This window comes from Piliocolobus tephrosceles, chromosome 19, assembly GCF_002776525.5.
Source record: "Piliocolobus tephrosceles isolate RC106 chromosome 19, ASM277652v3, whole genome shotgun sequence".
NCBI lineage: Eukaryota > Metazoa > Chordata > Mammalia > Primates > Cercopithecidae > Piliocolobus > Piliocolobus tephrosceles.
In genome coordinates, this window is record NC_045452.1 from 13,904,174 (window position 1) to 13,917,475 (window position 13,302).

General features: G+C 46.3%; 1 long non-coding RNA gene across 1 annotated transcript in view; it reads left to right on the forward strand.

The window, feature by feature from the left end:
* Window positions 1-13,302, forward strand: part of LOC113219719 — a 64,578-nt gene that overhangs the window by 5,652 nt on the left and 45,624 nt on the right. Inside the window, exon 2 of the long non-coding RNA XR_003306686.1 lies at window positions 11,195-11,292. This is a non-coding gene — a long non-coding RNA (uncharacterized LOC113219719). The remainder of the gene's footprint in view (window positions 1-11,194; window positions 11,293-13,302) is intronic.

Sequence of the window (13,302 nt, forward strand, 5' to 3'; positions counted from 1 at the left end):
CCCCATGTTAGCCAGGATGGTCTCGATCTCCTGACCTCGTGATCCGCCCGTCTCGGCCTCCCAAAGTGCTGGGATGACAGGCTTGAGCCACCGCGCCCGGCCCTAATTTTTTTGTCTTTTTAGTAGAGACGGGGTTTCACCGTGTTAGCCAGGATGGTCTGGATCTCCTGACCTCATGATCCACCCGCCTCGGCCTCCCAAAGTGCTGGGATTACAGGCGTGAGCCACCACGCCTGGCCTTTCCAGACTATTTTCATCACCCCAAAAAGAAATCTTTACCCATTAGCAGTCACCCCCCGATTCCCTTTCCTCCCAGTTCCTGACAACCACTGATTTACTTTCTGTTTCAATGGATTTGCCTATTCTGGGCATTTTCTATAGATAGACTCATATAATATGTAGCTTTTTGTGCCTGGCTTCTTCCACTAAGCATAATGCTTCCAAGGTACATCCATGTTGTAGCATGTATCATTACTTCATTTCTTTTCATGGCTGAATAATATTCCATTGTATGGACAGACCACATTTTGTTTGTACATTCCTCATTTGATGGACATTTGGCTTGTTTCCACTTTTTGGCTATTTGGCTATTATTAATGATGCTGCTGTGAACATTCTGTACAGATTTTTTGTGGACATGTGTTAATTTTTTTTTTTTTTTTTTTTGAGCTGGAGTCTCGCTCTGTCCCCCAGGCTGGAGTGCAGTTGCCCTATCTCGGCTCACTGCCAGCTCCACCTCCCGGGTTCAGGCCATTCTCCTGCCTCAGCCTCCCGAGTAGCTGGGACTACAGGTGCCTACCACCACACCCAGCTAACTTTTTGTATTTTTAGTAGAGATGGGGTTTCACCATGTTAGCCAGGATGGTCTCGATCTCCTAACCTTGTGATCCACCTGCTTCAGCCTCCCAAAGTGCTGGGATTACAGGCGTGAGCCACTGCACCCGGCCGTGTTAATTTTTTTTTTTTAAATTATGTATTTCAAGTGATAGGGTCTCACTTTGTTGCCCAGGCTGGAGTGCAGTGGCGTGATCATAGCTCACTGCAACCTTGAACTCCCAGGCTCACAGGATCCTCCTGCCCCAGCATCTGGAGTAGCTGGGGCCATGGGCACGCACTACCATGCCCCACTAATTAAAAAATAAATTTTTTTGAGACAGGTCTCGCTCTGTCACCCGGGGTGGAGTGCAGTGATGTGACTATGGCTCACTGTAGCCTCAACCTCCTGGGCCCAAGTGATCCTCCCACCTCAGCCTCCCAAATAGCTGGGACTCACATATCACCACACCTGGCTAAATATTTTAATTTTTGTAGAGATGGGGTTTCGTCATGTTGCCCAGGCTGTTCTTGAACTCCTGACCTCAAGTAATCCACCTGCCTTGGCCTCCCAAAGTGCTGGGATTACAGGTGTGAACCACTGCACCTGGCCCCTTAATTTTTTTTTTTTTAAATAGAGATGGGGTCTTGCTGTGTTTCTCAGACTTGTCTTAAACTCCTGGCCTCAAGTGATCCTCCTGCCCTGTCCTCCCAAAGTGCTGAGATTATACGCATGAGCCACCATGCCCAGCCCCCATTTTTATGTTGGAATTATTTATTTATCTTTTTATATTTGAATTGTGGGAGTTGTTCCCCCCGGCCCCTGCGCCGAGATGGAGTCTTGCTCTGTTACACAGGCTAGAGTGCAATGGCGCCATCTCGGCTCACTGAAATCTCCGCCTCCCAGGCTTAAGCGATTCTCCTGCTTAAGCCTCTGGAGGAGCTGGGATTACAGGTGCATGCCACCACGCCCAGCTAATTTTTGTATTTTTAGTAGAGTCAGGGTTTCACCATGTTGGCCAGAATGGTCTTGAACTCCTGACCTTGTGGTCCTCCCACCTCGGCCTCTCAGAGTGTTGGGTTTACAGGCGTGAGTCACCACACCTGGCCAAATTGTGCGAGTTCTTAATGTATTCTATATACTAGACCCTTATCAGGTATGTGATTTGAAAATATATATTTTTTAGTTACTTGTGCTTTAGGTGTCAGAGCTAAGAAACCATGAAGGTTTACATCTATGTTTTCTTCCAAGAGTTTAATGGTTTTAGCTCTTACATTGAGGTTTTTGATTTATTTTTAATTAATTAAAACTTTTTTTTTTTTGAGATGGAGTTTTGCCCTTGTTGTCCAGGATATAGTGCAATGGCATAATCTTGGCTTGCCGCAACCTCTGCCTCCCAGGTTCAAGTGATTCTCCTGCCACAGCCTCCCGAGTAGCTGGGATTACAGGCATGTGCCACCATTCCCAGCTAATTTTGTATTTTTAGTAGAGACGGGGTTTCTCCATGTTGGTCAGGCTGGTCTCGAACTCCTGACCTCAGGTCCACCCACCTTAGCCTCCCAAAGTGCTGGGATTATAGGTGTGAGCCACCACGCCCAGCCTAATTAATTTTTATATATAGTATGAAGTAGGGGTCTACTTTATTCTTTTGTTTGTGGATATTCAGCTGTACCAGTACCATTTGTAGAAAACACTATTCTTTCCCCATTGAATTTTCTTGGCACCCTTTTCTAAAATCAGTTGCCCACAAATGTATCCCTACCACTTTTTTCCCCCCCAATCCTTCTTCTTCTATAACCTACCACTTTTTAGCTCTGCAATTTAAGCCTCAGTTTTCTCCTCTGTGAAATAACAGTAGTATCCAGGACTGACTCATTCATCAAGCACAAGAGGCTCAATATTCTAGGTCCCATGGTACTTTTAAGGGTCCATAAAAATGTTTTAGTTATTTTTTGGCCAGGCATGGTGGCTCATGCCTGTAATCCCAGCACTTTCGGAGGCCAAGGCAGGTGGGTCACCTGAGGTCAGGAGTTTGAGACCAGCTTGGCCAACATAGTGAAACTCTGTCTTTACTAAAAATACAAAAATTAGCTGACATGGTGGCATGTGCCTGTAGGCCCAGCTACTTGGGAGACTGAAGCAGGAGAATCACTTGACCCAGGGGGTGGAGGTTGCAGTGAGCCAAGATTGTGCTACTGTTCTCCAGCCTGGGCGACAGAGTGAGACTCCCTCTAGGAGAGAAAAAAAGAAAAAAAAAAAGGGTCGGATGCGATGGCTCATGTCTGTAATCCCAGCACTTTGGGAGGCCAAAGCGGGCAGATCATGAGGTCGGGGGTTTGAGACCCCTGCACTCCAGCCTGGGTGACAGAGTAAGACTTTGTCTGAAAAGAAAAAAAAAAAAAAAGTTTTGGTTACTTTTCACATCTGAAGAAAGAAATGAAAATGTAGGTCAAAGAAAACGTCTTAATATATTAAGACATTATTAAATATACTTTTATCAATGTAGCTGTAAAACATAATTTTTAGTATTTATTTTTATAGAGGAAGGGGCCCACAAAAGCAACGGTGTCTCAGATCCACAAAAGTCCTACTGTGGCCTTGACTTGACACCATCTGTCTCACAGGGTTATCATGAGGATGCAATGTGATAATCATGTTGAATCCCATGTACTGTGCTGGCCCATAGTAAGCCATCAGTATGTGGTCAGTGTTTATGGAGCAGCAGAGAGAATCTCCCTCATCAGCCTGGGCCCCTTTAGCAGGAAAGCAGTAGGGGGCTTTTCTGTCCTGCTAGCACCTTGGCAGGCTGGTGAATTATTGACTGTGCAAACCCATGAAGGAACCACTTAGCTCAAGGGAAGGTCAGTGCTAAGGAGCTGGCCCTCTGCCCCAGTTTCCTGTCCTGACACCTCTGAGGGTTCAGGGGCACCTGTGGCAGAGAGAGAGTTGCTGAGATGGAGAGGAGGCAGGCAATGGAGGGGGTCTGTGCCTCAGTGCCTGGCAGGGTTGGTAAAGCTCCCTAGCTGCAACTCCCTGCCTTTCTTAGGCAGAGAGACCTGGTGTCCACCTGGGTGGAGAAGGCAAGGACCATGAGTGACTTAAATGGCTCTGATAGCCAGTATTCATTTTTTTTTTTTTGAGACAGGGTCTCACTCTATCACCCAGGCTGCAGCGCAGTGGCGCAATCTTGGCTCACTGCAACCAATGTTCTTTTTTTTTTTTTTTTATTAAATAAATTAAGATGAAATTCACACAACATAAAATTAACCATTTTATTTATTTAGTAGAGATGGGATCTTGCTATGTTGTCCAGGCTGGAGTACAGTGACTGTTTACAGGTGTGATACCTCTACTGATCAGCACAGGAGTTTTGACCTGTTCAGTTTCTGGCCTGGGCTGTTCATCCCTCCTTAGGCCGCTGGTTGTCCCTCGCTCCTGGGAGGTCACCATATTGATATCAAACTCAGTGTGGATGCCCAACTGGCAGAGTGCATTATAGCACAGAGCTCATGGACTCAAGTCAGCCTCCCAAGTCCCTGGGACTACAGGTATGCACCAAAATTAACCATTTTTAAAGTGTATGATTCAATGGCATTTTAGCACATTTATGATATTATGCAACTATTACTTCTGTGTAGTTCCAAAATATGTTTATCATCCCAAAAAGAAACCTTATACTCCTTAAACAGTCACTTGCCATTCCTCCCTTGCCTTAGGCCCTGGCAACCACTCATCTGCTTTCTGTCCCTATGAGTTTGCCTACTCTGGACATTTAATATAAATGGAATCATACAGTACGTGACCTATTGTGTCTGGCTTCTTTAACTCAGCATAATTTTTTTTTTTTGTTTTAGAATTTTATTTATTTATTTATTTATTTTGAGACAAAGTTGTGCTCTGTCGCCCAGGCTGGAGTGCAGTGGCGTGATCTCAGCTCACTGCAACCAACCTCTGCCTCCTGGGTTCAAGTGATTCTCGTAGCTGGGATTACTGGCACGTACCTGTACACGTGTTTCATGTGCTTGTTACCTTTTGTTCTGTTCACTATGCCCAGCTAATTTTTTTTTATTTTTTTATTTTTTATTTTTTTTTTGAGACAGAGTCTCACTCTGTTGTCCAGGCTGGAGTGCGCTGGTGCGATCTTGGCTCACTGCAACCTCTGCCTCCCAGGTTCAAGTGATTCTCCTGCCTCAGCCTCCCGAGTAGCCTGGGACTACAGGCACATGCCACCATACCTGGCTAATTTTTTTGTATCTTTAGTAGAGATGAGGTTTCACCATGTTGGCTAGGCTGGTCTTGAACTCCTGACCTCAGGTAATGTGCCCGCCTCGGCCTCCCAAAGTGCTGGGATTACAGGCATGACCCACCGGACCCGGACTTGTTTGTATTTTTAGTAGAGATGGGGTTTCACCATGTTGACCAGGCTCAGGCAATCTTCCCGCCTCAGCCTCCAGAAGTGCTGGGATTACAGGAGTGAGCCACCATGTCTGGCCCAGAATAATATTTTTGAGGCTCATTCATGCTGTAGCATGTATCAGCACTTCATTCTTTTTGTAAGTTGAGTAATAGTCCATTGTGTGGAATATACCACCTTTGGTTCATCCATTCGTTAGTTGATGGACTTTTGAATTGTTTCCACCCTTTGGTGATTGTGAATAGGGCTGCTATGAACATTTGTATGTCAGGTTTTGTTTAAATACCTGTTTTCAGTTCTTCTGGGTATATACGTAGGAGTAGAATTGCTGGGTCATAGGATTACTCTCTGTTTCACATTTTGAGAAACCTCCAGACTGTTCTTTAAAGCAGCTGCACCATTTTACATTCCCACCAGCAATGTATACAGTTTCTCCACATTATCATAAACACATTATTATTATTATTATCCTGAGACAGGGTCTTGCTCTGTCGCCCAGGCTGGAGTGCAATGGCATAATCATGGCTCACTGCAGCCTTGATCTCCTGGGCTCAAGTAATCCTCCCACCTTAGCCTCCTGAGTAGCTCGGACTATTCCACCCCAACGTGGCATGCACCATCATGCCCGACTAATTTTTTGATTTTTTGTAGAGATGGAGTCTTGCTATATTGCCCAGGCTGGTCTTGAACTCCTGAGCTCAAATGATCCTCCCACCTCAGCCTCCCAAAGTGCTGAGATTACAGGTGTGAGCCCTGCACCCAACCATTGTTTGCTTTTTTGATTATAGCTATCCTAGTAAGTGGGTGGGCAGTGGTATCTCATTGTGGTTTTGATTTGTGGTTTCAAGTTGTATTTCCCAGCCAGGTGTGGTGGCTCATGCCTGTAATCCCAGCTCTTTGGGAGGCCAAGGCAGGCAGATCACCTGATGTCAGGAGTTCAAGACCAGCCTGGCCAATATAGGGAAACTTCATCTCTACTAAAAATACTAAAATTAGCTGGGCATGATGGCGGGTGCCTGTAATCCTAGCTATTCAGGAGGCTGAGGCAGGAGAATTGGTTGAACCCGAGAGGCTAAGGTTGCGGTGAGCTAATATCACGCCATTGCACTCCAACCTGGGTGACAGAGAGAGACTCCGTCTCAAAAAAAAAAAATTTTATATTTCCCTAATGACTAATGGCGTTGAGCTTTTTTTCATGTGCTTGTTTCCATTTGTTCTTTTTTTTTTTCTTTTTTGATCTTAGCCTGGTGAATTCTCCACCAGTCCCTATAAGAAAACCTTGCTCCGGGAGATGGAGGTTGCAGTAAGCCAAACTTGCTCCACTGCACTCTAGCCTGGGTGACAGAGCAAGACTCTCAGAAAAAAAAAAAAAAAAAGAGAAAACCTTGCCCTGTAGGAGTCCCCTTCTCTGGGCAACAGCTAGCCTTAGATGTTAAGTGCCCTCTCAGCCTCATGTGCCCTGCAGACTCCTTCTCTACCTGGCTCATCCCGGATCCTGCCTTGGGTCTTGGACCTTTCCTGCTGGCCTTAACGTTCCCAAAGGGGTAACAGTTGTGTCTTTGGGAGCTCTCCTCTTTTGCCCTGACAAATTCCTTATTGCTTGTTTATCTGGAACTTGTTCATTGTAGTCTCTGCCCACTTGGGCCTCACTGAATTCTTCTGTCCACCTCCTACTGATTCCTGCTTATCTTAGATTCCTCAGCCTCTGATGTTTTCTAGACTCTCCCCCTTAGTCCTGGTGGACTCTCCCTAGTGCACTCAGTTGGCAAACTTTCCAGCGTTGGGGGCCCTGCTGTTCTGGCACAGCTAGGGAGAAGGGCAGGAGGCTGGCTGGCCTCTCTGAGGGTGTTGGGGTGGCAGATGATTCACACTTCACTTCTCACCGGAGTGGTGGGGAGGCCTCTGGAGGACCCTGACTCTGGAGAAGGAGGGGGTTGCCATGCCAACCCTTGTGGCAGGAGCATAACAGTGGTAAAAACCCACGTCATTTGTGAGGTACAAAGTTCTGGTCTAGTCTGGGCCCAGGGGTTTTTCCTTTGCAAGACGGCTCTCTCTTTATTCCATCTCTTGCTCACTCGCTGACTCACTGACAACATACATTTACTGAGTGCTGACTCTGCAAAGCCCTGTACTGGGTGGGCCCTGAGACTAAAAAGCTCAGCATTTGAGCCCCTCGTGGTGTACAGAGATAGACAAGATAAACGCATAAATGCAGTATGATGTGATGTGTGTGATAGCGGGGTATGTATGAAGGCAAGGGGAACCCAGCTGAAGTAGGAATCATTCTGCCTTGAGAGAAAAAAATGGGTAGCTTGAGCTGCAAGGAAAAGGTGACATTTGAGCTGGGTCTTGATGGAAGAGAGACTGATGTAAGGGAGAAAGGCATTCTAGGTAAAGGACTCGGGTTCTTCGAAGGGACTCGGCTCAAGAGTGATTTGGGGGGAAACTCAGAAGCCCACTGCATTTCCTTTCATCTTTCTCCGCAACTACACTGGGAACACCTTGAAGTCGAAAGACCCAGTCTAAGGCCAGGTGCGGTGGTTCACGCCTATAATCCCAGCACTTTAGGAGGCCGAAGTGGGTGGATCACTTGAACCCAGGAGTTTGGAACCAGTCTGGGCAACATGGTGAAACTCTGTCTCTACCAAAAAAAAAAAAATTAGCCAGGCGTGGTGGTGCATACCTGTAGTCCCAGCTACTCAGGAGGCTGAGCGGGGAGGATCACATGAGCCCTGGAGGTTGAGGCTGCAGTGAGCCAAGATCATGCCACTGCACTCTAGCCTGGGTGGCAGAGTGAGTGAGACCCTGTCTTCTCTGGCCTGGGCCCCAGACTGTCTCTTGTCCTCCATGTAAGTTCATCTGTCCTATGTTTCCAGATGCAAATGACTGATGAGATAAACTCACTCATGTTTTGTGTTATTGAGAACGGATGGGTTGTTTTTATTTCTATTATTTATTTATTTGAGACAGAGTTTCACTCTTGTTGCCCAGGCTGGAGTGCAATGGCACGCTCTTGGCTCACCACAACCTCCGCCTCCCTGGTTCAAACGATTCTCCTGCCTCAGCCTCCCAAGTAGCTGGGACTACAGGCATGCGCCACCATGCCTGACTAATTTTTTTTTTTGAGGCAGAGTCTCACTCTGTGGCCCAGGCTGGAGTGCAGTGGCCTGATCTCAGCTCACTGCAAGCTCCGCCTCCTGGGTTTATGCCATTCTCCTGCCTCAGCCTTCCGAGTAGCTGGGTCTACAGGCGCCCGCTACCTCGCCCAGCTAGTTTCTTGTATTTTTTTAGTAGAGACGGGGTTTCACCGTGTTAGCCAGGCTGGTCTCGATCTCCTGACCTCGCGATCCGCCCGTCTCGGCCTCCCAAAGTGCTGGGATTACAGTCTTGAGCCACCGTGCCCGGCCTAATTTTTTTTTTTTTTTTTTTAGTAGAGATGGGGCTTTTCCATGTTTGTCAGGCTGGTTTCAAACTCCCGACCTCAGGTGATCCGCCTGCCTCAGCCTCCCAAGTGTTGGGATTACAGGTGTGAGCCATCGCACCCGGGCTTTTTTTTGTTATTTTGAGATGCAGTCTTGCTCTATCGCCCAGGCTGGGGTGCAGTGGCGCGATCTTGGCTCACTGCAACCTCTGCCTCCCAAGTAGCTGGGACTACAGGTGCACGCCACTACACCCTGCTAACTTTTGTATTTTTGGTAGAGATGGCATTTTGCCATATTGGCCAGGGTGGTCTTGAACTACTGAGCTCACATGATCTGCCTGCCTTGGCCTCCCTAAGTGCTGGGATTACAGACGTGAGCCACCAAACACGGCCTAGGTTATTTAATTAATTCAATAAATAATTCTTTCACCCAGCATTAATTTAGGCTTACTATGTGCAAGGCATAGAAAAGATTACAGTGTGGTGCTTAAGGGACAGGCTTAAAATCAAAATGACTGGGTCTGAATCCTACTAATTAGCTGAGAGGTCTCATTCAAGGTAGGTACTTAACCCCTCAATGTTCTCCTCTAGAAAATAGGAATAATAATGCTCCATAGTGTTGTGGAGATTCAATAAGAGAGCCCACATGTGAACTCAGCATGGTGCCCAGTATAGTAAAAATCAATGGTGGTGTATGCAGTATAGTATATATGTCTGTGTGTATATATATACATATGCACACACATATATATTATAAATACATAAACAATATATAAGATACACATATAGTATTTACATATAAAGTATACATATAAACATGTACATATATGTATATGTAGTATACATATACACATGTACATATATTACTAGGTAGTGTATGACATGTATGTGTGTGTTTGTGTGTGTGCCTGTGTGTGTGTATATATATGTATGTATGTATATATCCATTCCTATTCTTAGGGAATTTAAAGACTTCAAATGGGAAAGAAAACCACTCAAATAACCAGAAAATTATAATGTATTTTTCCCAGGTGATGTATTAGCCTTTGAAACAGTGACTTTCTGGAGTCATTAATCGAAGGACAGTTATTCTTAGGGAGATGCTTTTTTTTTTTTTGAGAGAAATTAGGATTGATGAATGGAAGGAGGTAGACTTTTGTCTCAGTATAAAGGAGACATTTTTAACAGAGCATCTTGCTGGGCGCAGTGGCTCATGCCTGTAATCCCAGCAGTTTGGGAGGCCGAGGTGGGTGGATCATCTGAGGTCAGGAGTTCGAGACCAGCCCGGCCAATGTGGTGAAACCCCATCTCTACTAAAAATAAAAAAATTAGCCGGGTGTGGTGGCGGGCGCATGTAATCCCAGCTACTTAGGAGGCTGAGGCAGGAGAATCGTTTGAACCCGGGAAGCAGAGGTTGCAGTGAGCCAAGATTGCACCATTGTACTCCAGCCTGGGCAACAAGAGCGAAACTCCATCTCAAAAAAAAAAAAAAACAAAAAAAACAAAAAGAGCATCTTGGAGGTAGTGAGCTCCTCATGTCCTAGAAGGTGACCAAGCACAGGCTGGCTATTGGTAGAGAGGCTTCCTGGATTCTTTAGGAGGTTGTATAGGGGACTCTAGGCTCCTCGGAAGCATTTTGCAAAGGGCTCTCTTTCCCAGCCATGTTCCTGAAGCCTTTTCTCTCTCCCTCTCTGGATACCTCCCTCCTTTGGCAGGACCTGAACTCCGTACATATAATGGTGCCTGAGGCAGCTACCAGGGCAGGTGCCTCGTGCAGGTGACCTGGCACCTTATCTCCCCTGCCCCCATCTCTCTCCTGCCTTTTCTGGCTTACCTCTTAGAGCAGAAATAACCCAAGGCCAAATATTAACTGTGAAACCATAAAACCACGTGAAGGCCAGGTGGCTTCCAGTGGCCTGGACTCTTGGTGCCCTGTTATCGAGAAATGCTCTCTCACCTCTCAATGGGTGGAGAGGGTGGAGTGGCTGGGATGATGATGAGGGACCCAGAACTTTAGCCTTCCACCCAAGTGGAATGGTGGGCAGAGGCTGCCTCTGTTGCCTGAGGCTTCCGGGGGGATTGTTGGAATCTGTTCCTTGGGGCCTGGGGAGAGACCACTGCAGCATCTTTTAGCATCAACAGATGCTGAAGATGCAATCAGGAACTCTCTTAGCTTGTGCAAAGTTTTCACAGGCACCTACATAGTACTGGAATACGCGTCTACCACTCATGTACCTTGGTATATACTCATCTGTATACTGTGTCTTACTCATCTTCAGAACTTGGCACAGTGCCTGCAACACCAATCCATCTTTGTTGAACTGATGAGTGAACAGTGAATGAACAAATATTTGTGCCCACCCACACACTCATCCACACATGTAGATATTTGCAGGAGGGTACCTGTAGATACACATGCATGTTCATATTATACGTACACAACATGCACACACATTCAGACCAAACACAATAGCATAAATGTACCTGTCCATACACACCAGCACAGAACAGTCACATGCATATGAATATGTATGTAAATTTACAGATTCCTGAATGACCCGGCAGCATGGCAGAGGTGGTGGCTACTGATATGGCTCCGATGACGGGAGGAACACCAGGGTCCTTGGTTTTGCGCTGATGTAGGTGAGTGACTCGGACACACATAGAGTAGTTTTAAGGAGCAAAAAGTTTAATAGGCAAGAAAGAAGAAAAAAAAAGAAGAAAACAGCTCTCCTGTACAGAGACAGAGGTGGGGGCTCAGAACAAAGAGGAACCCCATGTGTGGGGGAAAAAGTGGTTGCTTATATTGGGATGCTGGAGGAGGAGGTGTCTGGTTTGCATAAGGCCCAGGGGATTGGTTTGGCCAGGTGTGTCATTTACATAGCCTGAGAAAAACCTGGTCCTCCCACCTTAGTTCTTTAATATGCAAATGCGGGTCGCCATGATGTTCAAAACATCATTTTTCAACTGGAAAGACCACCTCTCGGTTGTATGCTGGGACGCCTGCACACACTGTTATGAACTGAATTGTGTCCCCTGTAAAATTTATACGTTGAAGTCCTAACCCACAATACCTCAGAATGTGACTATATTTGGGGAGAGGTCTTTTAAAGAGATTATTAAGGTTAAATGAGGTCACATGGGTGGGCCCTGATCCAATTTTACTGACATCCTTATAAGAGGAAATTTGGGCCAGACGTGGTGGCTCTCACCTGTAATCTCAGCACTTTGAGAGGCCAAGGCAGGCAGAACATCTGAGGTCAGGAGTTCGAGACAGGCCTAGCTAACATGGTGAAACCCCGTTTCTACTAAAAATACAAAAAATTAGCTGGGCGTGGTGGTGCGTTCCTGTAATCCCAGCTACTCTGGAGGCTGAGACAGGAGAATTGCTTGAATCCGGGAGGTGGAGGTTGTAGTGAGCCAAGATCGTGCCACTGCACTCCAGCCTGGGCGACAGAGCAAGGCTCCGTCTGAAAAAAGGAAAAAAAAAAAAAAAAGAAGAGGAAATTTGAACACACAAACAGGCATCAAGAATGCATGCAGATAAAGAAAGACCACGTGAGGATATGTGAGGAGACGGCCCTCTGCAAGCCGAGGAGAGAGGCTGAAGGAGAAACCAAACCTGCTGCCCTTAATTTTGGGCTTCTCTCTCCCAGAACTGTGAGCACATACATTGCTATTATTTAAGCCATCTAGCCTGCGATATTTAGTTATTGCAGCCCTAGCAAAGTAATACATACTCCAGAACATTCATCTCTCTCTTCTCTAGATTTTGTAAAGCAGGAGGAGGGACGGGGCTGAGGAGACCTCACCACTACAAGTAGGACCAAGTTCAGTGTCTCTTGGCTTCTTGCAATCTCTTGGAGAAAATGTACTGGGCTGGCTGGGAGCTGCCCTTGGCTGTTGTTTCCTTAAAGAATCATCATAGGGCCAGCATGGTGGCTCATGCCTGTAATCTCAGCACTTCGGGAGGCCAAGGCAGGACGATTGCCTGAGGCCAGGAGTTTGCTGCCAGTCTGGGCAACATAGCGAGACCTCATCTCTACTAAAAAAAAAGCCAGCTTAGGAGAGGTGGTTGGTGCATGCTTGTAGTCCCAGCTGTTCGGGAGGCTGAGATGGGAGAATCACCTGAGCCCAGAAGTAGGAGGTTACTGTGTGCCATGATCACACCACTGCACTCCAGCCTTGGAGACATAGTGAGACTCTTGTCTAAAAAAAAAAACAAAAAAAGAACCATGACAATAGGCGGAGGAAAACAGCCTTAGATTCTAAGGGGGTGAATCCCCAAGCAGGCTGGAGCCAGTATGAAGATATTTATGAAGTGTTTGTATATGTACATGTTGGTGTGGAGGCAGCCCCAGCCTGCAGTCTTTTTTCTTAAAAAGAGGGTGATGCTATGATTTCACTGTGTGCTGCACATTTCAAAGTCGAGGACTAGGAGGCAAGAACTCTGGCTTGAGTTTTGGGTTCTACCACCAACTTGCTGCATGGACTTAAGCAAATTGCTTCACTTTCATGGACTCTGGATTCTCATTTACATGGTTGCTTGTTTCATGGGGTTCCTGTAAAGGATCCAAGAAGCTAAGGGAGCTACAGGCACTTTGAAGAGTTAAGAACATTAAGGACTTTTCCTAGCAGCCAGGACTTACTTTT